The sequence below is a fragment of the Neoarius graeffei genome, chromosome 2, assembly GCF_027579695.1.
Source record: "Neoarius graeffei isolate fNeoGra1 chromosome 2, fNeoGra1.pri, whole genome shotgun sequence".
Lineage (NCBI taxonomy): Eukaryota > Metazoa > Chordata > Actinopteri > Siluriformes > Ariidae > Neoarius > Neoarius graeffei.
Genome location: NC_083570.1, coordinates 25,028,430 through 25,054,639, shown reverse-complemented (window position 1 = coordinate 25,054,639; position 26,210 = coordinate 25,028,430). Strand labels below are relative to the sequence as shown.

General features: G+C 43.1%; 1 protein-coding gene across 1 annotated transcript in view; it reads right to left on the bottom strand.

Moving 5' to 3' along the window:
• Positions 1–26,210, bottom strand: part of LOC132869202 (capping protein, Arp2/3 and myosin-I linker protein 3-like) — a 250,085-nt gene that overhangs the window by 29,215 nt on the left and 194,660 nt on the right. The window lies entirely within an intron of this gene.

Genomic DNA, 26,210 nt, shown 5'->3' with positions numbered 1-26,210 from the left:
TGCTAGAGCTCAGTGGAACACACTTTCCCTCTGTAATAAGCATAAACATGTCTGAAAGCGATTTCTTTCGTCTAGTCCATTTATTTTGAATGGTGACCCGAATTGTATACACTCACCAGCCATTTTAATCAGGCGCGGTTTTAAGGGGTGGCAAAAGGTGGCAGTTGCCACTGTAAAAATATGTCTTGCCACCACAGTTGCCCCCCCCATTTTAAAAAGAATTATTTATTAAAACACATTTTTGAAATTCAATTATCTATCTATAGAGATACTAAGCCCTCATCTCATCTCTACCTACCGTTATTTACGTTATTTCACACCCCACCCCACCCCCGGAATTTTGAAATGGTTTCACCCAGAGAGAGACGTTCTTCTGTTATGATTCTTCTGAATGCTCGACTTCTGATGAGGCAATGTGGTTGGATGTATGGAGTGCTGTCTCGCTAGGTTCCGGTAGTAGCTATACCTGTAAGTTATGTTTTACTTTCTGTGTATGCTAGGCAACAAAATGAAAGCTAATAGTTTTGTAAAGTGATAGGCTTTAGAAAGTAAACAACTTGTGTGTTGTGTGTTAGCATTACTAGCAGGTCAGCCTAGCTCACGTTTTCACCTGTGTGCTATTCAGTTTAGTGATGTACTTAATTTGTTTCTTTTAGTTTTACGGAAATCGAGGATGAACACATCTGTATAAGTTTGAAGTCTTCAGTAAAGATCCACAATCTAAACCGTTCGCTATCTGTCTATTTTTTGATACATCGCTAGGGCAGAATAGTTCCATTCATTTCTTGGTAATATACTTTCAGAAAAGATGGTTTAGATGGTTGAATCTGTTTTCCTTGATGGTACAATAGCTCAATACATATATGACAAGATGACTTGATTGTGAGTCTTTCTTGAGCGTAAGTAAAAATGATTATCTACGATTTGCATAAACTGCTGCATCGACAACCTATGCCCCCCTCCTGGAACCTATGCCCCTCCTTTGCCACCCTAAGGAAAAATCTCTGGAGCCACCAATGATTTTAATCTGAACACGTGTAAGTGCATGCGCGATTGTTACACGCCTACATTTTTACAGCACGATGACATAGTGGCTAGCACCTCTATATGAGGTGGTAGCCACAACAAAAACAATTTTGACCTTTTTGGTGACCTTGACTGGACGACCCTCAAAACGTTGGAGGTTCTGTTTGAGACCAATGCTCATCTATCCTGAAAGTTTCATGAAGATTGGTCCAGCCATTTTCCCATAATATCGCTTAAAAAAAACAAAGAAACAAACAAACACCACCGAAAACAATACCTCGCCCCCTGGCGGACTCCGTCCCGGGTGGTGTAACAAGGGCCCGAGGTCAAAAACAAGATTCCAGTGCATGACACATGAATTATTCAGAGCAATAATATCGTATACAAATACCAGCATTATGTTCAAATTTGAACAAAAGAAAGAAAATGCGATGGTACTTCATGTACACAATTGTACACATTATGTCTGAAGGGGATAAACAATTTAGCTTATGTCAATAGTTTCTCTAAAGATGACATTTCTGAGGTCATCATTTTTCCTGGTTTCTTTCACATCCAACATGATAAAAGTGGAACACAATGCTCTTTTATATATATATATATATATATATATATATATATATATATATATATATATATACACACACATATATACACACACATACAGTGGTGCATAAAAGTTTGTGAACCGTTCAGAATTTTCTACATTTCTGGATAAATATGACCTAAAACATCATCAAATTTTCACACAAGTCCTAAAAGTAGGTAAAGAGAACCCAGTAAAACAAATGAGACAAAAATATTATACTTGGTCATTTATTTATTTATTAAGGAAATTGATCCAATATTACATATCTGTGAGTGGCAAAAGTATATGAACCTTTGCTTTTAGTATCTGGTGTGACCCCCTTGTGTAGCAATAACTGCAACAAAACGTTTCCGGTAACTCTTGCTCAGTCCTGCACACTGAATTTTAGCCCATTCCTCCATACAGAACAGCTTCAACTCTGGGATGTTGGTGGGTTTACTTACATGAACTGCTCGCTTCAGGTCTTTCCACAACATTTCGGTTGGATTAAGATCAGGACTTTGCCTTGGCCATTCCAAAACATGAACTTTATTCTTCTTTAACCATTCTTTGGTAGAATGACTTGTGTGCTTAGGGTCATTTGTCTTGCTGTATGACCCACCTTCTCTTGAGATTCAGTTCATGGACAGATGTCCTGACGTTTTCCTTTAGAATTCGTTGGTATAATTCAGAATTCATTGTTCAATCAATGATGGCAAGCCGTCCTGGCCCAGATGCAGCAAAACAGGCCTAAACCATGATACTGCCAACATTATGTTTCACAGATGGGATAACGTTCTTATGCTGGTATGCAGTGTTTTCCTTTCTCCAAACATAACACTTCTCATTTAAACCAAAAAGTTCTATTTTGGTCTCATCTGTACACAACATATTTTTCCAATAGCCTTCTGGCTTGTCCACGTGATCTTTAGCAAACTGCAGACAAGCAGCAATGTTCTTTTGGGAGAGCAGTGGCTTTCTCCTTGCAACCCTGCCATGCACGTCACTGTTGTTCAGTGTTCTCCTGATGGTGGCCTCATGAACAATAACATTAGCCAATGTGAGAGAGGCCTTCAGTTGCTTAGACGTTACCCTGGGGTCCTTTGTGACCTCGCCAACTATTGCACGCCTTGCTCTTGGAGGTGATCTTTGTTGGTTGGTCACGCCTGGGGAGGGTAACAATGGTGTTGAATTTCCTCCATTTGTACACAATCTGTCTGACTGTGGATTGGTGGAGTCCAAACTCTTTAGAGATGGTTTTGGAACCTTTTCCAGCCTGATGAGCATCAACAATGCTTTTTCTGAGGTCCTCAGAAATCTCCTTTTTTCGTGCCATGATACTCTTCCACAAACGTGTTGTGAAGATCAGACTTTGATAGATCCCTGTTCTTTAAATAAAATGGGGTGCCCACTCACACCTGATTGTTATCCCATTGATTGAAAACACCTGACTCTAATTTCATCTTCAAATTAACTGCTAGTCCTAGAGGTTCACATACTTTTGCCACTCACAGATATGTAATATTGGACCATTTTCCTCAATAAATAAATGACCAAGTAAAATAATTTTGTCTCATTTGTTTAACTAGGTTCTCTTTATCTACTTTTAGGACTTTTGTGAAAATCTGATGATGTTTTAGGTCATATTTATGCAGAAATATAGAAAAATCTAAAGGGTTCACAATTTCCACTGTGTGTATGTGTGTGTGTATATATATATATATATATATATATATATATATATATATATATATACACACACACACACCTCTTCTCATATATATCTTCAAAGATATCTTCCCGATGCTCCTCTGGTATGCCTTCAGAGACTGCAGCGAGAGAGTCTTCATCCACACCAGGGCTGATGGCAAGCTGTTCAAAGTCGCCCGCCTCCGCGCCAAGACTAAAGTCACAGAGGTACTCGTCCACGAGTTGCTCTACGCCGATGACGCAGCCTTGATGTTGCACACAAAAGACGGCCTGCAACAGCTTGTTAGTCACCTTTCCCATGCCTGCAAGGAGTTTGGACTGACCATCAGTCTGAAGAAGATGAAAATCATGGCGCAGGGCACAGATCATCCTCCAGTTATCACCATCAACGGGTACAACCTGGAAGCTGTTGAAAACTTCACTTACCTTGGGTCCATCATCTCCAGCTCACTTACCATTGAGAGAGAAGTGAACGGCAGTACTGCCAAGGCCGCAGCAGAGAGTCTGGAGTAACCCCAGCCTCATTAAGAAGACCAAGCTGCGCGTCTACCTGGCCTGCGTTCTAAGCACACTCCTCTACAGCAGTGAGGCATGGACCACCTACGCGAGCCAGGAGAAAAAACCTCAACAGCTTCCATCTGAGGTGCCTGCGACGTATTCTACACATCCAGTGGCAAGACAAAGTGTCCAATACTGAGGTCCTGGAGCGAGCCAAAATGAACAGCATGCTTGCCATTCTCAGAGAGAGAGGCACCTGCGCTGGTTTGGCCATGTCGGGCGAATGGAACCTGAGTGCATCCCCAAAGATCTACTGTATGATGAACTCGCTGAAGGCTCATGACCAATTGGACGCCCACGCCTGCGCTACAAGGATGTCTGCAAGAAGGACATGAAACTGTGCAACATCAATGTTGCCACGTGGGTGAGCCTTGCAGAAGACCGTCCAGCCTGGTGCCTTGCTGTGAGAGAGGGCATACAGACAGCAGAGGAGGCGAGAAACACAGCCCTTGCTCAGAAGAGAGCCAAGCGCAAGCAGAAGAAAAGTCAGCCACAGCAGCCATCAAATTTAAAGTGCAGCAAGTGCAATAGAGACTGCCACTAGCGAGTTGGACTACCATACATAGCCACTCGCAGAAATGCACCTAGATCCACTTTTGGATGCTACTCCATCGTCTCATGAGATGGAAGGGTGCCGAAGAATCTATATGAATTTTTTTTGTGTTTTGTTAACCCGACCAGATCATAACTGTATTCAACTCCTGCACCAGACAGACGCCCTGGAGAACTTTCTCAAAATCTTCTGTCTAATGTGACTGACTATGCAAGTTACCTATATTTCACAACAACGTTTTCCCTGAATTAAGAAACTGCGATTGAGGCTACAGTTGACAACACTAACCATCTAATAATATTTTATAAAATTTAAAAAATCTTTAATTTTTGGTTTGTAAAATGACAGAATACCTACAGTGCTGCTGTGAGTCAAAATGGGATCCTTTAAGCAGCAATTCATTATAATGACTGCATGTTTGATGAAAATTCCCTTTTAATATAATTTAAGAATGACAAAAAACATGCAATGATGAATGTACAAGTTTTGCAAAAATTATATTTTTTAATTTTATTAGTTTTTGGGAGAGCCACACTGAGATATGCAGCTGTGTTGCACAGTGTGCAGTCTGCGTGAGCTATACAAAGCTATATGAAATATGAACACATATTTCATTTACAACCCCGATTCCAAAAAAGTTGGGACAAAGTACAAATTGTAAATAAAAACGGAATGCAATAATTTACAAATCTCAAAAACTGATATTGTATTCACAATAGAACATAGACAACATATCAAATGTCGAAAGTGAGACATTTTGAAATTTCATGCCAAATATTGGCTCATTTGAAATTTCATGACAGCAACACATCTCAAAAAAGTTGGGACAGGGGCAATAAGAGGCTGGAAAAGTTAAAGGTACAAAAAAGGAACAGCTGGAGGACCAAATTGCAACTCATTAGGTCAATTGGCAATAGGTCATTAACATGACTGGGTATAAAAAGAGCATCTTGGAGTGGCAGCGGCTCTCAGAAGTAAAGATGGGAAGAGGATCACCAATCCCCCTAATTCTGCACCGACAAATAGTGGAGTAATATCAGAAAGGATTTTGACAGTGTAAAATTGCAAAGAGTTTGAACATATCATCATCTACAGTGCATATCATCATCAAAAGATTCAGAGATTCTCTGGGCCAATAATATCATCAAAAGATTCAGAGATTCTCTGGGCCAAGGCTCATTTAAAATGGACTGTGGCAAAGTGGAAAACTGTTCTGTGGTCAGATGAATCAAAATTTGAAGTTCTTTATGGAAATCAGGGACGCCGTGTCATTCGGACTAAAGAGGAGAAGGACGACCCAAGTTGCTATCAGCGCTCAGTTCAGAAGCCTGCATCTCTGATGGTATGGGGTTGCATTAGTGCGTGTGGCATGGGCAGCTTACACATCTGGAAAGACACCATCAATGCTGAAAGGTATATCCAGGTTCTAGAGCAACATATGCTCCCATCCAGACGACGTCTCTTTCAGGGAAGACCTTGCATTTTCCAATATGACAATGCTAAACCACATACTGCATCAATTACAGCATCATGGCTGCGTAGAAGAAGGGTCCGGGTACTGAACTGGCCAGCCTGCAGTCCAGATCTTTCACCCATAGAAAACATTTGGCGCATCATAAAACAGAAGATATGACAAAAAAGACCTAAGACAGTTGAGCAACTAGAATCCTACATTAGACAAGAATGGGTTAACATTCCTATCCCTAAACTTGAGCAACTTGTCTACTCAGTCCCCAGACATTTACAGACTGTTGTAAAGAGAAAAGGGGATGTCTCACAGTGGTAAACATAGCTTTGTCCCAACTTTTTTTAGATGTGTTGTTGTCATGAAATTTAAAATCACCTAATTTTTCTCTTTAAATGATACATTTTCTCAGTTTAAACATTTGATATGTCATCTATGTTCTATTCTGAATAAAATATGGAATTTTGAAACTTCCACATCATTGCATTCTGTTTTTATTTACAATTTGTACTTTGTCCCAACTTTTCTGGAATCGGGGTTGTATTTGTTGGGAAATAAGGTAGAAATACTGTATGTCTTTGGAGCTCAGAAAGGCATAAAATCAAATAGCTGTCACTAATTTCTCACTAATTAATATTATGTTAATGATCTTGGTATATACAGGTCTGGAAAAAATTAGGAGACCACTTAATTTTTTTTTCTTAAATCAGCATCTCCACGTATGGCAGCCATTTCATTCCAGTGTCTGTGCTGAAATTCCAACACAAGCACACCTCATTTTACTTCATGTGGTATTGATTAGGTGATCACCTGAACCAAATCTTATTTCATGAGGAAAAGTATAAAAACTACTGCTGTGGTCATCACTATCTTCTTGCAAGGACCAGTTTGGATGGCAAAAACAGTGCTAGTAAACTTAAATTTAATTAGAATATAAAAATATATATTCACCATGCCAAAAGTGTTAAAAAGAAAAGTTTTGAGTGAGAAAAAGTAGGGTTCAGTTCTGGCTTTACTGGCAGAGGGATACTGTGAGCATCAGGTTGCTTCCATCTTCAAAATTTCAAAAGATGGCAGTTCATAAGAATGAGGTCAAGCAGCATACATTGGAGACAACATAGTTACAGACTGGCAGAGGGAAAAAATGACTCTCCACTGACTGGGATGATTGTCAGCTCCTTCGAATGTCACTCAACAACTGTAGGATGACATCAAGTCTCATCTCATTATCTCTAGCCACTTTATCCTGTTCTACAGGATCGCAGGCAAACTGGAGCCTATCCCAGCTGACTATGGGTGAAAGGCAGGGTACACCCTGGACAAGTCGCCGGGTCATCACAGGGCTGACACATAGACACAGACAACCATTCACACTCACGCCTACGGTCAATTTAGAGTCATCAGTTAACCTAACCTGCATGTCTTTGGACTGTGGGGTAAACTGGAGCACCTAGAGGAAACCCACGCGGACATGAGAAGAACATGCAAACTCCACACAGAAAGGCCCTCGCCGGCCACGGGGCTCGAACCCAGACCTTCTTGCTATGAGGCGACAGCGCTAACCAATACACCACCGTGCCACCCTATGACATCTAGTGACCTACAAAAAAATGGCAAATGGCAACTGGTTAAGTGCATGACAAGGACGGTTCAAAACAGACTCCTCTGGGCGGGGTTGAAGTCATGCTTCAGCAAGACTGGAATGGGGCAGATTTTTGTTTGTGAAGGACACATGAATCAAGCCATGCACAAGATTATCCTGGAAGAAAAATTGCTTCCTTCTGCTCTGACAATGTTCTCCAACTTTGAGGATTGGGTTTTCCAGCAGGACAATGCTCCAGGCCACACAGCCAGGCAGGCACGTGCACACATAGGGCTTTAGGGGTGCTTGAGCCCCTGCCCTTTTTGCCTCGAATTAAATGTTGCCCTTTTAAAATAATAATAATAATAATAATAATAAATACAGTCCTGTTAGAAGTTTCAAACAACGGAGGTACAAAAACTCCACGGCAATCTATCAATTTTCTTGTAATCCGGGATGGTTGTGTGCATTGAGCCTGCCGCTTCTCTGTCCATTGCTGCTCCACTCGAGTGCGGCCAGAGAGAGGGGGTGCACGGACATGAGTGAGAGGGAAGAAGCCGCTGCGCTGCCACAATGATAACAGACGAGACGCGACAGTGAGGCAGCTTGAACATGTGAGTTATGGTCTAACAGTTAGTCCTTTCAAACTGTATGTACATGACATTTGGGCGTTTGTAGGGCTACTGACATTTGTGCGAGTAATTTAAGTCTCTGTAGTTTAATAATCTGCTTGTTAACTGACATGACCTGACCTGTTACTGTTCAGAAAAGGCAGAGAAAGGTTCCTGCAAAGTATACACACAGTTCTACTGCAGTCACAGAGAGCCACTCTTTCAAATCAGTGGAAGAGTACTACAGAGTGAAGATGTACTATCCATTCCTTGATGTTCTTTCTCAGGAACTACATAGGAGATTTAAGGGAGATGGGAAGACACAGTCCTTCAAAGTACTCAGTACACTCCACAGTTTGACAAAGGCAAGTAACTGGGTAGGTAAAGACGCCATGGGTCCTGACTCTACTGAAGCTATTCACACACTGTGTGAATTTTATGGAGGAGAAGAAGAGAAGCTGAAGACAGAGCTCAGAGTTTTCCATGCTTCTTTCCCAGACACTCTCACACTGAAGGGGATCTTAAGAACGCTAAGAGACAACAGTGGACATGACATCTTCCCAGCACTGGAGGAAATGATGAGAATATATGCCACGATTCCAGTGTCCACTGCAACAGTGGAGAGGTCTTTCTCTAAGCTAAAGCTTGTGAAAAATGTACTCAGAAGCCTATGCAAAGAAGAGAGGCTCTCTGATCTCCTTCTCCACTCGATTGAAAAATGGGCATGTTACATATGTTACATACCCATAAATCACAATGAGGTCATTAATATCTACAGGGACATGGCCCCCAGAAGGTTACTGCTTTAAGGCCCCTGGAATGTTAGGCTTCTACCTTATGAGAGGAAGGACTGATTTTTATAATTTTGTCCATTAGGCTATTTACTTATTTGTTCAAAGTTCAGGTTTCACTGTTCAATGTTAAATCTTTAACAATAAAAAAGCCTAATAATGTACCAGTGTTTTATTGCTTTGCATGTCTTCCAAGCCTATGATAATATGAGTGACAATTTTGCTGACACAAAAGAAATGGCAATTGCATATCACTTTCACCAACACAGGACACATAGCTAAGTGTGTTAGTATGTTAATTAGTATGTTAATTCCTATTAGTATGTTAATTTTAATTCTACATTTCCATTTTTTGGAAAGGACCGGGGAAAAAAATCATGCACTTGCTGCCCTTTTTCTGACTTTGAGCCCCTGCCCCTCTATAATCCTATGCACGTCCCTGCAGCCAGGTCAATCAAGGTGTGGATAGAGGACCACAAGATCAAGACCCTGTCATGGCCAGCTCAATCTCCAGACCTGAACTCCATTGAAAACTTCTGGAATGTGAACAAGAGGAAGATGGATGGTCACAAGCCATCAAACAAAGCTGAGCTGACTGAATTTTGTGGCAGAGATGGCAAACTCACCCAAGAGCAATGTGAAAGACTGACGGAGAGCATGCCAAGATGCATGAAAGCTGCGATTGAATGTCAAGGTTATTCCACCAAATATTGATTTCTGAACTCATCCTAAGTTCATATCTTAGTATTGTGTTTGTTTAAAATTGAATATGATCTTGATTTCTATGCATCATTCAAGGTCTGAAAACACTTCATCTTTTTTGTTATTTTGACCAGTTGTCATTTTCTGCAATTAAATGATCTAAGTGACAATGTTTTTATGCAGAATTTGGGTGAAATGTTGTCAGTAGTTTATGGAATAAAATAAAAATATTCAGGTTCCTCAAATGTATACCCATAAATAGTAAAACCAGAGAAACTGATACTTTTGCAATGGTCTCTTAATTTTTTTCCAGAGCTGTAATGTCCTTTCTTTTAGGTTCCACAAGCAAGTTGCCACATTCATCTTATAATGTCTGAGTATAGCAGAAATATCCAGCAAATCAGAAAGGCACAAGAGTGTTCACTTATTTTTTCAAAATAGACTGAAAAAATAAGATCAGAAGAACAGAAGTAAAATGTCAGAACATTCTGGGATCAGGACTTTTGTACAGTTTTGGAGTTTTAGCTGGAATGGGAATTTTAACTCATTTTCTAAAATCTACATACATGTACTTTGCCAGGATTTTTCTCTTTGCAATGTAACTTGGTTGGGCCTTTGTTAACCCGCCATCTTTGTCTCACTCCTTTGGCAGTTTCAAATCCCCCCCCTCACTTTTGTCCTGCCTCCAGCCCCTCCCCATCCACTGCCCACTTTTTAGCATTTTTTTCAAAAGTATACAGTGGGTGGAGTTAGGCTCAGAGCTGTGGATGAAGTTAAACTTTAATAAACAAATATATGCATCTGTCTGTCACATCCATGCATGTATGCACTCCGAGCACACAGCGGCATGCCAAAGACTGCAACTCACATTCACTCTGCGCCATACATGTCAACCTATACGGAATGTCCGTATTTTATACGGATTTGATTCAATAAACGTAGTATACGGGCGTACAAATAAAGTTATATGGATTCTTTAAAAAAACTTCAATATTTATTTAGAGCTATAATCAATTCCCACAATGATAAGAGTGCATAACATTTACAAACGTACTGTACACCACAGAAAGCACAAACAGCCAGTAAAGAGTCTTATGAAATCGTACGTTATCTTGTGGTAGCGAGACTTCGTTCCACTTTTGATCATGCGCACACCACATTGCAAGAATCCCGCCAACCGGGAAGTAACATTTTGTTTGACAAGCGTATTTCCACCTGAGCGACTTTCAATAGCAACTGAAAAGATTCTGAATGGGCACTCCGGCAAGATCAACACAGACACTTGCTGTGACATGCAGCCTCGTGAGGTATTGGTGCAGAGTGCTAAAAAAAGCTGTCATGGAGTACAATTCAGAACATTAGAGTGACACTTTGTGTTTTTGTCGAACATTGGAGCTTTGTATTCATTCTGAAGGTTTATTGTTATTAATATTGAATAAAAAGTAACTTGGATATATCATTGTTAATTATCATTCAAATTTTAGGCAAATTATTTTAATTTGCATCTTATACGGATTTTATAAGGGAAATACGGATTTTGGAGGTTGGTTATACAGGTTTGATTGACCAAAGGTTGACATGTATGCTGCGCTCATGTTCATTAAGACTAACTGATGCTGCGCATCTATTCCTGATCACAGCGCAATCAAGGCTCACATATTTAAGGACTTACAGGACACACAGGATTTGGCAAAGTATACGCTCAGAGTCATGTACCTTTCCATACCTAAACATTTATATAATGTATTGCTACTCTGGTTTTGACTTTGTTTCAGTTTCCTGACCATGTTTATTGCCTTGCCTAGTTCATACTGTTTGTATATCACCCGTCCCCTGCCTGTTCTTGTTTATGCTCCTTGCCTCACTTTTCAGTATTGTTTGTCAGCTTGCTTTTAATAAACTCTTCCTGCAATTACATCTGCCTATAGCCTAGTCACATGACAGAATGCTTCACCCACAACATGGATGCAACGGAAGAGTGCAGGTACACTGCAAGGTTTGTCTTCCTCAGCCTGGATCAATATGGTTTCTCCAGCATCCAGGGTTGGACACACCTGCATCCTATGATGCAATGGAGTACCCTCTGAATTGATTCTTGTTACAGTGCAAAATTTTTTATTCAGACCTGGTGGAGCCCAAACCTTCAGAGCACGTCTGGGTGGGCTGCATGATCTATAGGCTCACTGGACCAGCATGCCAGTGGGCCAAGTATCTGGTCACCATAGAACACTCATGCCTCTAAAGCTCCAAGTCATTCAGTGCTATGCTGACACATCTTTCCCAGGTGCCAGAGAAGGAGGAACCCCTAGAAACTTTTTTTGGGGGAGGCTGATACCTCAGAGGCCAACATGGTGGCAGATGAGGAGTCCTTCACTCCAGAGCTCCCTCCAGAGGCAGACACGGTGGCAGAACAGGAGGCCTTCACTCCAGAGCTTCCTCAAGAGGCTAACACAGCAGCAGATGAGGAGGCGTCCATTCCAGAGTTCCTTCGAGAGCCTGACAGGGCAGCCTCTGCTTCAGAGCTCTTTTGGGAGGATGACAGGGCAGCCTCTGCTCCAGAGCTTCTTCAAGAGCTGACAGGGCATTCTCCACTCCAGAGCTCCTTCAAGAGGCTGACATGGCAGCCTCTGCTCCAGAGCTAATTCCAGAGGATGACAGGGCAACCTGCACTCCTGTACTAACTGTTCTGCCTGGCTTTGAAGATGACATCATCTCTCCACTTCCTGAGTGTGAGAACGAGATCATCACTCCACCTCCAGGCTTTAGGGAGGACACTATCACTTGAACCATGACAGCCCACATCCCTGCCAGCCTCAAGTATGTTCCCCCATGCCTCAGAGACCATGTGATCACATGGGCTCACATCTCACCAACCATGGCCATTCAGACATTAAGCACACATCCCAACTCTGCAGGGCCAAATTCTGGTGGCCCTACATGCTTATGGACACCCACATGTCTGTCTTTTCCTGCGCTGAATGTGTCCATTCTAGAATGCCAGAGCTCACATTCATGCCTAAGCCAATACCTGTCTCTGAGTCCATTGTAATGGTTCTCTTGGATTGAGGCAATGTCAAACACGGAGACAGGCACGACAGTTCAAGGTGCAGTTTATTTTTGCACTTTCACTTTTCAGTGATGACCAAGAAACACACACACAGACACCACACGTGTTGGGGGAACAAAGCTCTCTCTCTCATTACTAGCTATCTGAAAGACACACAAAGACACACATTAAAAGACAGCCAGGAATTAGGCACAGATGTAACTCATCACATTACCTGCTGGTTCAACCTGACTCTTCGCTGTTCACAGCCGACGTTCGACCGGATGGGGAGCCATCCGGTCTGCAGTTGACTCCCCCCCCCAGTGGGAGAGGTAATCCACCACCACCATCTGCACCCCTGGCCTGTGGACCACCTCAAATTTAAAGGGCTGAAGGAGCAGACATCAATGAGTGATCTGCATGTTAGCATCCTTCATGCGGTGGAGCCACTGAAGCAGGGCATAGTCAGAACAGAGGGTGAACGAGTTCCCTAGCAGGTAGTACCGGACAGTGAGGACTGCTGACTTGATGGCCAAACACTCCTTCCCTAAGGTGCTGTACTTTGACACTCGCATGGAGAACTTGCCGCTGATGTATAGCACCAGGCGCTCCTCCCCCTCCACCACCTGGGACAAAACAGCTCCCAGCCCTCTGTCCAATGCGTCGATCTACAAAACAAAAAAAGAGAGAAAAGTCAGGAGAATGCAATAGCAGGCCCCACACAACACCGCTTTAACCTGAGCAAAAGCACTGGACCGGATCTAATGCCCCCTGTTTAGTGAAGTCACTCAGCAGGCTGGTGACATCTGAAAAGTTAGGCACAAACCACCTATAATAGGCAGCCAGACCCAGGAACTGCCTCAACCCCTTTCTGGTCTTAGGTCTCGGGCATGATGCAATTGCTGCAGTCTTATCTAATGGGGATGCACCTGCCCATGACCCAAGTGGAAGCCCAGACACCATACTTTCATCCATCCAACTGCAAACTTTTTCAGGTTTGCTGTGAGCCCTGCACACCTCAGTAACTTCAAGACAGCCCTGAGACATTGTAAATGCCACTACCAATCATTACTATAAGTAATAATGTCAACTAAATAGGCAGTGGCATATGCATTGTGGGGACAGATTTGGTCCATGAGACACTGAAAAGTCGCTGGGGCCCCAAACAACCCAAAAATAAATTGGTGTAAACCAAAGGGAGTGGAAAATCACGTTTTCTCATAGGATAATGAAGTCAAGGGAATCTCCCTTTATTAAATCCAGTGTCAAATAAAATTGAACCATGCCCAACCAATCGAGCCAATCAATGTGAGGCATCAGATATGCGTTACATTTAGACACTGTGTTGACTTTTCAATAGTCTACACAGAACCAGACCTTGGGAACCAAGACCACCAGGCTGCTCCAGTCGCTGTGCGACTCCTCAATTACTCCCATATCAAGTATCACCTTGAGTTCATCCCAAACCATTTTTTTTTTGTGCTTGGGGAGCTGATATAGGTGGCTGTGTACCACCATGCCCCGGAGAGTCTTGATGTGGTGCTCTATGAGGTCAATGCGGCCAGGGACGGGCAAGAACACATCGCAGAACTCCTCCTGCAACCTAATGACCTGTGCTGTCTGGGACAGTGAGAGGTGGTCTCCACAGGGGACTGGGGTTAATTGGGCTGCACCTTTTAGACTTACCTCCAGTCCCAGCTCTGCCCTCTCCAGAACTAAAATTGCCAGAGCCACAGGAACTTCTTCTCTCCATGGTTTCAGGAGACTGAGGAGATAAATTTGACATGCATCCCCTATCTGGGTGCCTGACCTCATAGTTGACTTCCCCAAATCGCCCTGTGACCGCAAAGGGCCCTTGCCACTTGGTGAGTAATTTTGAGCTCAACGTGGGCAGTAAAATGAGCACTTTATCTCCTGGTGCAAATTCTCTGAGCTGTGTCCCTCTGTTGTACAGGCAGGCTTGACGTTCTTGGGCCTGTAGCAAATTCTCCTACAGTGGTGCTTGAAAGTTTGTGAACCCTTTAGAATTTTCTATATTTCTGCATAAATATGACCTAAAATATCATCAGATTTTCACACAAGTCCTAAAAGTAGATAAAGAGAACCAAGTTGAACAAATGAGACAAAAATATTATCCTTGGTCATTTATTTATTGAGGAAAATGATCCAAAATTACATATCTGTGAGTGGCAAAAGTATGTGAACCTTTGCTTTCAGTATCTGGTGTGACCCCTTGTGCAGCAATAACTGCAATTGAACATTTCCGATTACTGTTGATCAGTCCTGCACACTGGCTTGGAGGAATTTTAGCCCATTTCTCCGTACAGAACAGCTTCAATTCTGGGATGTTGGTGGGTTTCTTCACATGAACTGCTTGCTTCAGGTCTTTCCACAACATTTCAATTGGATTACGGTCAGGACTTTGACTTGGCCATTCCAAAACATTAACTTTATTCTTCTTTAACCATTCTTTGGTAGAACGACTTGGGTGCTTAGGGTCGTTGTCTTGCTGCATGACCCACCTTCTCTTGAGATTCAGTTCATGGACAGATGTTCTGACATTTTCCTTTAGAATTTGCTGGTATAATTCAGATAAAGCATTGTTCCATCAATGATGGCAAGCCATCCTGGCCCAGATGCAGCAAAACAGGCCCAAACCATGATACTACCAACACCATGTTTCACAGATGGGATAAGGTTCTTATGCTGGCATGCAGTGTTTTCCTTTCTCCAAACATAACACTTCTCACTTAAACCAAAAAGTTCTATTTTGGTCTCATCCGTCCACAAAACATTTTTCGAATAGCCTTCTGGCTTGTCCACATGATCTGTAGCAAACTGCAGACGAGCAGCAATGTTCTTTTAGGACAGCAGTGGCTTTCTCCTTGCAACCCTGCCATGCATACCATTGTTGTTCAGTGTTCTCCTGATGGTGGACTCATGAACAATAACATTAGCCAATGTGAGAGAGGCCTTCAGTTGCTTAGACGTTACCCTGGGGTCCTTTGTGACCTCGCCAACTATTGCACACCTTGCTCTTGGAGTGATCTTTGTTGGTCGGTCACTCCTGGGGAGGGTAACTATGGTCTTGAATTTCCTCCATTTGTACACAGTCTGTTTGACTGTGGATTGGTGGAGTCCTTTTCCTAATCTTTTCCAGCCTGATGAGCATCAACAATGCTTTTTCTGAGGTCCTCAGAAAACTCCTTTGTTTGTGCCATGACACTCTTCCACAAACGTGTTGTGAAGATCAGACTTTGATAGATCCCTGTTCTTTAAATAAAACAGGGTACTCACTCACACCTGATTGTCATTGTTAGGACTGGGACTGTTTTGACCTCTAGAGGCCACTGTTATTTCCTTTTCTGGTCATGTTTGTTTTGGGCCTCTAGAGGTCACCACTGTGTTCTGTGTTTTGTTTTTGTCTCATTGCCTGTTTCCTGCCCCGCCCTGCTCTTAATTAGTTTGTGTATAAATACCCCTCTGTTTGTTCCCTTGTCACGGAGTCGTTTTCCTATGTTATGCTGTTAGTGCTAGTTCCCTCTATCCCATGTACCTTGCCTGTGTCTTTGTATTCTTGGTTATTGCTTCTTTCTTTTGGACTTTGTGGATTTTGTTTTTGACCTTTTTGATCTTCTGAGTGTTTGAGTTTTTGCCTTTTTTCTTATTTGGATTTTGGACTTTGAACCTTGGGATATTTTATTTTTGTTTATCTTCTGTGCTTTGGAGTATTCTTTTTGTTTTTTCTCTTGAATTGTACATAGTGTAAATAAACTGTTTTTGTGGTTGGTAGAAGAGAGCAACTGGACTTGCTTGAAAAGTCTTGAAGACGTTTCGCCTCTCGTCCGAAAGGCATCATCAGTTCTGTCTGTCTAATAGGGAGTATCAAGTATTTATCCTCTCTTGGATCATAATAGAATCCAAATCAGAATGCTGATGGCTGCATTGAAGGTGGCTGATAGATGTCATAGACACCCACCTCTGTTCAGTGATGGTCGTTCCAGGCTGACAAAACTGAACGATCCTCTCTGGCTAAGATGTCTGCCAGTTTTCTGGAAGTCCTCTCATACTCCCGCACTAGTCGAAGGGAACTCATCCCAAAGTGTGTAGAAACATATCTTCAAGACTTTTCAAGCAAGTCCAGTTGCTCTCTTCTACCAACCACAGATTACTATGTACCTGGACGACTGAGTATCTTCACAGATAAACTGTTTTTGATACTTTTCTACTTCCGCCTCACGCCTCTGCACTTGAGTCATCCCCCTGGTGGCCTAGTGGGGGTTTGCTGGATTATTACACCAGTGAACCAGGTTCGAATCCCAGCAAAACCCTAATAGTCATCCTATTGATTGAAAACACCTGACTCTAATTTCACCTTCAAATTAACTGCTAATCCTAGAGGTTCACATACTTTTGCCACTCACAGACATGTAATATTGGATCATTTTCCTCAATAAATAAATGACCAAGGATAATATTTTTGTCTTATTTCTTTAACTGAGTTCTCTTTATCTACTTTTAGGACTTGTGTGAAAATCTGATGATGTTTTAGGTCATCTTTATGCAGAAATATAGAAAATTCTAAAGGGCTCACAAACTTTCAAGAACCACTGTAGGTTAAATGTCCTCAGTGTGTGGAGTTTTACTCTCAGGTCAAGAACGTACTGAATTTCATTTTTGCTTTGCGAAGGTCCCTCCTAATTTTCTCTAATGTCATCTTGGACGCCATGGGGATTGCGTCCATACAGCAGTTCAGATTGGAAAAACCCAGTGGAGGTTTATGGGACCTCACGCACTGCAAACAACAGAGGGCCTAGCCACTTGTTCCAGTTTCTAGAATCCCCATGAATGAACTTACGAATCATATTTTTAAGTGTTTGATTAAATCATTCGACCAACCTGTCCGTTTGCGAATGGTAAACACTTGTACGAATTGATTTAATCCCAATAATTCATACAATTTGCGTAGTGTGTGAGACATAAAAGTAGTGCCTTGATCAGTCAGGATTTCTTTTGGAATCCTAACTTGGGAGATAATGCAGAAAGAGTGCCTCCATAACACTACATGCAGAGAGATTGTGGAGAGGCACTGCTTCCGGGTATTGCGTTGCATAATCCACTATGACCAACACAAAGCGATACTTGTATGCGGATCGATCTAATGGCCCGACGAGATCCATGCCAATTCTTTCAAAGGGGATCTCAATTAATGGTGATGGGCACAATGGCACTTTTGGTGTGGCTGTTGGATTTACCAGCTGTTATTCTCAAAGAGCCACACACCACCTGCGGACATCGGCGTGAAACCCTTACCAACAGAAACTAGCCATGAGACGATTTAGTAATTTTTCCTGACCTGGATGCCCAGCCATGGGATTATGATGAGCCACATGGAATAAAAGTTCCTTACGGCTCTTCGGGACCAACAACTGTGTCGTCTCTTATTTAGTCTGAGTGTCCTGCATCACTCGATATAATCTATCTTTAAGAATACAAAAGTACAGAAAGGAAAATGCAAGATTAGGCTGGAGTTTCTGGCCAACAATTAATTTTAACTTGGTCAAACATGGGCGGCACGGTGGTGTAGTGTGTAGTGAAAGTTCATTATGTCTACCTATTGAACTATTCTTTAAATTCGTTTCTTAAGACAAGGATTTTTTAAGATGTTACCTTGACAGTTTCGGCGATAAACTTCCACCTTCTTCAAAACAGTCACCAGATGTCGAGTGGTGACGTGCCTTATCAGCTGATGTTACTCTAAGGAGGCGTGAACGTCCCGCCCAATTTGACAGGTAGTTCACACCTCCTGCTGTCAGGTCGCTCCTCCAGGACGGCGCTCCAGGTGTGCGACAGCGCATACGCTCCCTCATCCCGGTTCATCGTTCTATGCGCACGCTTTCGTATCTCCACTGCCTCTAAAATCCAACGCTGGAATCTATTTTCTTCAGTGCGAATGACTCTGGCCTCTTCCCAATTCATTATATGATTTTGCCGTTTACAGTGGTCTGAAATGGCTGATTTTAAGTTTTCTTGGTGTGCTTTTTCTTTTTCGGATCTTGTGAGTCTTTTTGTTGTTTCTTTTTTCACATTCTATTTGGTGTTCTTTTTTGCAAGTATGGAAGCATCTGCCCGTTTCGCCAATATAAACTTTATTACATGAACGGCAAGGGATTTCATATATGAAGTTGCATTTATTGTCCAGTTGTATTTTATCTTTGGGGTGAACTAGCAGCTGTCGGAGGTTTTTGTATGGTTTGACCGGGGTGTTGATGTGGTATTTCTTCATGGATTGTTGGATGCGTTCTGTAACTCCTTTTATGTATGGTAGTGTGACAAAGCCTCAGTTTGTTTTTTCGGTGTTTTTCCTTGTTTGTTTGGTTTTTTCCTTTTTTTGTGTCTGTAGTTTCCCTTTTCCGATTGCCCACAGTGGATATTGGCAGTTTTTTAATGCCTGTTGGATGTGTTGTTCCTCCTCCTGTCTGTCTTTCTCCTCCGTGATGCTCTGTGCTCGGTCGTATAATGTTCTGATTACTGACATTTTATGTGTGATGGGATGTTCAGATGTCCAGAGTAGATATTGGTTGGTGTGTGTAGGTTTTCTGTATGTTGTGATTTTAATGTTCCCTTCTTCTGTGTGGTGTATTTTTAGGTCCAGAAAAGCTATTGTCTTGTCCGTTTCCTCTTCGTGTGTGAATTTGAGTTGCCTGTCTTGTCTATGGAGTTTAGATGATCCGTGAATTGTTGTGTGTGACCTGTTTTGGTTATTTCAAGAATGTCATCAACGTATCTTTTCCAGAAGATAGGTTTGCAGTCATCCGGTGCTGTTTCTATGGCTTGGGTTTCCAGATCTTCCATAAAAAAGTTACATAGAGTGGCAGATAGCGGGTCCCCCATTGCAAATCCCTCTTTTTGTCTGTAAATTGTGCCTCTGAATTGGAAATATGTGGAAGTGGAAATGAAATGCAATAGTTTTGTTATGTCCTGTGCTGTAAGTTTTGTACGTTTTTTCAGGGTTCTGTCTGCTTTTAACCGGTTTTCTACTATGTTGAGAGTGTTTGTGACCGGTGTTTTTGTAAAGAGGGATATGACGTCATGTGATACGAAAATTTCATCCTTTTTAATCTTGATTTCCTTCAGTTCTTTCACCAGTTGTTTTGAGTTTTTGCAGTGGTATTCCGTGAGTCCGAGGAGTGGTTTAATTATGTCTGCCAGTGTCTTGGAAAGGTTGTAAGTAACTGATCCTATACTGTCTACTATGGGTCTTAGTGGTGCTCCGGGTTTATGAATTTTCGGTGTGCCGTATATCCGGGAGGTGATGTCTGCTGTGGGGATGAGGTGGTTGTATGTTTGTTTATCGATTTTTTTGTTGTCCATTAACGGTTTGAGTAATAGTTTTAGTCTTTTTTTCTTTTCCTCTGTCGGGTCTTTTTTGAGTATTTCATGTGTGTTTGGGTCCGTGAGCATTTCATTCATTTGTTTTTCATATTGATTAGTGTCCATGATAACCGTGGTCCTCCCTTTATCAGCCGGTAATATTGTTATTTTCTTGTTCTTTGTGAGTGTTCTGATGGCTTCCATTTCCTGTTTAGTTGTGTTTCTGGGTGGCGGTTTAGCTGAGGTGAGGATGCCTGCTATTTCATTTCTTAATGCGGCCTTCTGTCATTGGTCCTGTAACATGTTTAGTGTTGCCACACGTCCAGGTTTTTCCGGGATTGTCCCGGTTTTTTTGTGGAAAATGGAAAATGTCCAGGAAAATGGAATAACCTTCCCGGGACACGTTTTGTCCCGGTTTTTTACTTCCTCACATTATCCCCCATTGAAATAAACACAAATCATTAATGTTTCTCGCAGCCACTTAACATATTAATAGTTTTCACGTAAGCGGGCATATTGTAGGCAGCTACTTGTGTGGCCTCACCGAATGTTTGCGCACGCAGCCAGTCGCCGTTGCTAGGTGATCGTGGTCAATACAACGGCGGCCGCGCGAAATCAAAGATACTGGAATACCGTAATACCAAACAATAGGTGAGAGTTCCCTTGGTCGGTGCGCGAGTAGGCTGGCTGTCTACTTCCTATGTTCTGATTCTGATAAAGGCTGGTTCTAAAGCCTGGGCCAATTTCATCAATAAATGAATCATTAAATAAATCATTAAATATATCAAAAAAGAATGCCTGAACACTGGCGTGAGAAATAAATAAATCAGTTGTCCCAATAACATAGCACCTCTCTCTTGTGATTAAAACAAAGGATTAGGGCTATTTGGTATGATACGGTAGTCTAACTTTTAAAGTTCAGTTCTCCAGAGAAAAGGCTAAAACAACAACGAAGCAGACTGAGAGAAATTATATTGATTATATTTGTATTATTTTGATTTGGAAACGGAATGGGAGGAGAGACAGACGATGAGGGAGTCGGACAGAATGAAGTAGAAGATCTGGTACCTGTCAAAAAGAAAAAAAGACGTGACATTCAACATTGTTCAAAACCTGCACTGATAAAGAAGGGAGGGGGGCAAAAAAGATTATCCCTATAAAAATAACTGTTTACTCTGTTAACCCCTACTATTGTTATGAAGAGACAAATGTCAAAACTTGTTTATGGAGTCAAATGTATTTTCTTTTATTTTTGTATGTAATTAAAACTTGGCCTAAAGCTTCAAAGTAAGATGCATGCTCTTCAGGGGGCTGTTAGCCTACTATTAAATATTTGTTAAAAAAAATATTGGCGTCCAAATAAGATCATTCCTATATGAAATTATTTTTTGTAATAATATTTGTGGTAGTGCCCATTTAAGGGTTAAGAAGACAAAATGAATTTTAACTAAACGCCTAACTGCACCAGTTGAACTGTTTTATTTTTAAACGTGAACATTCACATAAGGCATTGTAGATGTGCGTGTCCGCAGCCCTCAACCCCCGCGCTCGTACGTGCGCGCAGGCACGGCCGCCGACCGATGTGTCCCGGTTTTTTACAACTCAGATGTGGCAACCCTAAACATGTTGCATACTAGTTCCGTGGCTAATATGAATTCTTCATTCGGGATTTTATTTGGTGTGATGGCATAATTTAGTCCCCGTGAGAGTATAGTGTGTTCTGCTGTTGTTAGTGTGTGTTTAGACAGGTTGCAAATCCATTTTTCATTTATTTGCTTATCCTTGCATTTATTTTGTTTCTTTTTGATAAGTCTATTTAGTTTTTTAATATGGCGTGTTTTTGTTTTTGAGAATTCTTGTTCTTGTATTATATCCAGATGTTCTTCCATATTTTTTTCCATGTCCCTGCTGAGTTTGTACAGTACCAGCATTTGAAATCTTGTGTTCTTTGTGTTATTTCTGTATTTAAATTGTTGATTTTGTTTGTCATGCATCTAATTCTTTCTCTTACCAGAGTCATTCGCGCTTTTTCGATGGCCCTTTCCGCGTTTCTTGTTGGAATTGGATTTTTTATGTAGAGGCTTGCTGGAATGATGCCTTTGTCCCGGCAGCGGAGATTGAAGCGGAGATGGTTTCTTTGTCGCGCCAATTTTTTCTTTAGCTTTTCCAGGTAGCGTACCTCTTTGGCACAATCTTCTCCATAACTTATTTTTAATATGTAGTGAAAGTTCATTATGTCTACCTATTGAACTATTCTTTAAATTCGTTTCTTAAGACAAGGATTTTTTAAGATGTTACCTTGACAGTTTCGGCGATAAACTTCTGCCTTCTTCAAAACAGTCACCAGATGTCAAGTGGTGATGTGCCTTATCAGCTGATGTTACTCTAAGGAGGCGTGAATGTCCCGCCCAATTTGACAGGTAGTTCACGCCTCCTGCTGTCAGGTCGCTCCTCCAGGACGGCGCTCCAGGTGTGCGACAGCGCATACGCTCCCTCATCCCGGTTCATCATTCTCTGCGCATGCTTTCGTATCTCCACTGCCTCGAAAATCCAACGCTGGAATCTATTTTCTTCAGCGCAAATGACTCTGGCCTCTTCCCAATTCATTATATGATTTTGCCGTTTACAGTGGTCTGAAATGGCTGATTTGAAGTTTTCTTGGTGTGCTTTTTCTTTTTCGGATCTTGTGAGTCTTTTTGTTGTTTCTTTTTCACATTCTATTTGGTGTTCTTTTTTGCGAGTATGGAAGCATCTGCCCGTTTCGCCAATATAAACTTTATTACATGAACGGCAAGGGATTTCATATATGACATTGCATTTATTGCCCAGTTGTATTTTATCTTTGGGGTGAACTAGCAGCTGTCGGAGGTTTTTGTATGGTTTGACCGGGGTGTTGATGTGGTATTTCTTCATGGATCGTTGGATGCGTTCTGTAACTCCTTTTATGTATGGTAGTGTGACAAAGCCTCGGTTTGTTTTTTTGGTGTTTTTCCTTGTTTGTTTGTTTTTTTCCTTTGTTTGTGTCTGTAGTTTCCCTTTTCGCACTGAAGAAAATAGATTCCAGCGTTGGATTTTCGAGGCAGTGGAGATACGAAAGCATGCGCAGAGAACGATGAACCGGGATGAGGGAGCGTATGCGCTGTCGCACACTTGGAGCGCCGTCCTGGAGGAGCGACCTGACAGCAGGAGGCGTGAACTACCTGTCAAATTGGGCGGGACGTTCACGCCTCCTTAGAGTAACATCAGCTGATAAGGCATGTCACCACTCGACATCTGGTGACTGTTTTGAAGAAGGCGGAAGTTTATCGCCGAAACTGTCAAGGTAACATCTTAAAAAATCCTTGTCTTAAGAAACGAATTTAAAGAATAGAACAGTGGTGTAGTGGTTAGCGCTGTCGCCTCATAGCAAGAAGGTCCGGGTTCGAGCCCCGTGGCTAGCGAGGGCCTTTCTGTGTGGAGTTTACATGTTCTCCCCGTGTCTGTGTGGGTTTCCTCTGGGTGCTCTGGTTTCCCCCAAAGTCCAAAGACATGCAGGTTAGGTTAACTGGTGACTCTAAATTGACCGTAGGTGTGAATGTGAGTGTGAATGGTTGTCTGTGTCTATGTGTCAGCCCTGTGATGACCTGGCGACTTGTCCAGGGTGTACCCCACCTTTCGCCCATAGTCAGCTGGGATAGGCTCCAGCTTGCCTGCGACCCTGTAGAACAGGATAAAGTGGCTAGAGATAATGAGATGAGATTGGATGGTCAAACGGGTTTCAGAAACTTGTCACACGTCTGTTCCAATGGGAAATCCCCTGAGGGATTTCTCAGAGAGAGAGGAGGGGTGGGGGCCCTCCCCCCTCTCAGTGTCATCATGATGCAGCACTGATGCGGATGGCCTTGAAACCACCTCTCCAGCCAATGTTGCCACAGGATTCCCCTGTGATGTGCTAACGCAGGACCCATCCACTACTAACTGTTTTATTAATGTTTTAAACCCCGGCCAATCTGTCCCCAGGATAAGTGGATGGGTAAAACTCGGGCTAACCACTGCCTCCACACTATGCTTTTGTACCCGGAAATGAATAGTGATGGGCATTAGCGGATATTTGTGAACATCCCCGTGTGCGCACCTCATCTTCACCAATCGTGCATTTCCCAGTGCCCTGCATTGAATCAGGCTTTGATTCTGATTACAACCAGAATCCACCAAAGCCTGATGTGTACCCCCTTGCATACTCACAGAGACTCGGTACATTCCTGCTCGATTGGGGAAGCCTGCGGTGCATCAGGAATGCGAATCAGAATCCCTGCCCCTTTGCGGAAGTGCTGATCCCCGCCTTCCTGCTGCACCGGCAGACCTGCCCAGACTTTCTCCCAATTTTGGTAGGCACGGATGGGTTCACCTGTGGAGAGAGAGAGAGGAGGTTAGCAGCAGCACAGACACGGGAAGAGAAAGGGATGAGGAGATATGAGGACAGACACAAGTGCGGGGAGCAGGTATTGGGAGAATTGACCCCAGTCTCCATGGGGCTGGGGTAGGGGAGAGGTGAGGAGAGGGAAAAGGAGAGAGCAAGTGAGAGAGAGGAAGAGGAGCTACAGAAGCACCTGTTCCCAGAAATGCTGTCAGGTGGTCCTTTGCCAGTCGGACCACCTCCTCCAGCGACGCATCATGGTGACACTGAAACCACGTTGCGGTCTTGTTCGGCAGTTGGGCAACAAACTGCTCCACAGTGTCAATCAAATCAATGATGGTCTCGATGTTGCACTCACCTGGCAGCAGCCACCGTCGGCAGGCATCCCGGAGCTGTTGTGCAAATGCAAACGGGCGGCCTTCTTCGCCATATGCCAGTGTGCAGAAGCGCTAGCAATGCTCTTCTGGGCCGTGGCTGACCTGCTGCAGTATAGCCCGCTTCAGGTCGGGGTACTCCAGTACGCTGGTGGCCGGGAGCTGCCAAGCCACAAGATGGGCTTCCTCCAACAGGAGCGGCAGTAAGCAAGCTCCCCAGTGTGAGGTTGGCCACGAACTCACCTCCATAACATACTTAAACAGCTCAATGAAGGCTTCGGGGTCATCCTGTGGCCCCATCTTGACCAGCTGGACGGTCGTGCTGACTGTAGGAGCGACCGCTGGAGCACCCGCTGACTGGACCAAGCTCCGGATCACCTGCCAGCTCTCCACCTGAGCCTCAAGCATAGCCTAGAATCACTGCCCCTACTCGATGGACAGTGTGACGAGTTCTTGGTGCTGGCACTGGAGGTCATTGGCAAGTGTCTGGAGGAGCTCCCTGACTAGTTTGGACTCCATGGCGGTGTTTTGTTCCTCAATCCTGGGTTTCAGCACCAGTGTCATGGTTCTCTTGGATTGTGGCAATGAGGAACACAGAGAAAGGTGTGACAGTTCAAGATGCACTTTATTATTGCACGTTCACTTTTCCCACACACACTGGGGGAACACAGCTCTCTCTCTCTCTCTCTCTCTCATTACTGGCTATCTGAAAGACACATAAAGATACACATTAATAGACAGCCAGTAATTAGACACAGGTGTAACTTGTCACATGTTACCTACTGGTTCAACCTGACTCCTCACCATTCATAACCAATGCTCGACCACACCCTCGCTACCACATCCATGTCTAAGCACAAAGCCCTGCCTATGCCAGGGTCCATGCCCATGCTGACTCCAGGGTCCATGCCCATGCTCAAGCCCATGTCCATGCCAGAGTCCATGCCCATGCTGATGCCAGGGTCCATGCCCATATTCAAACCCATGTCCATGTTTAAATCCAAGCCTGAACCTCCGTCTGTACCTGAGCTCAGCTCCATGTCTTGGCCCATGCCTGGATCCATGCCCCAGTACCAAGCCGAGCCTGAACTCAAGCCTCTATCTGCATCCATGCTCCCGTACCTAGCTCAACCTGACTGCAAGCCTCCGCCTGAGCTCATATTTCTATGCCACGTCTTTTCCGAGTCGGAGTGGAGCCCTGAAGGGACTTCTTTCAGCTCCAGGTCCTCTTCCCCAGGGCTGACCAAGGAGGTTTTTAGCTCTCAGAGAGTGTTTTTTTTTTTTTTTCGGGGGGGTCTGTCCCGTTTGCACCCATTTGCGTTCAAAGTGAGTAGCAGCGTAGCTCAGACTGCAATTCAAGTTCACACCACACTCATGCTCATTAAGAGTAATTGATACCCAGCACCTGTTCCTGATCACAGCACAACCAACGCTCATGTATTTAAGGACTCACT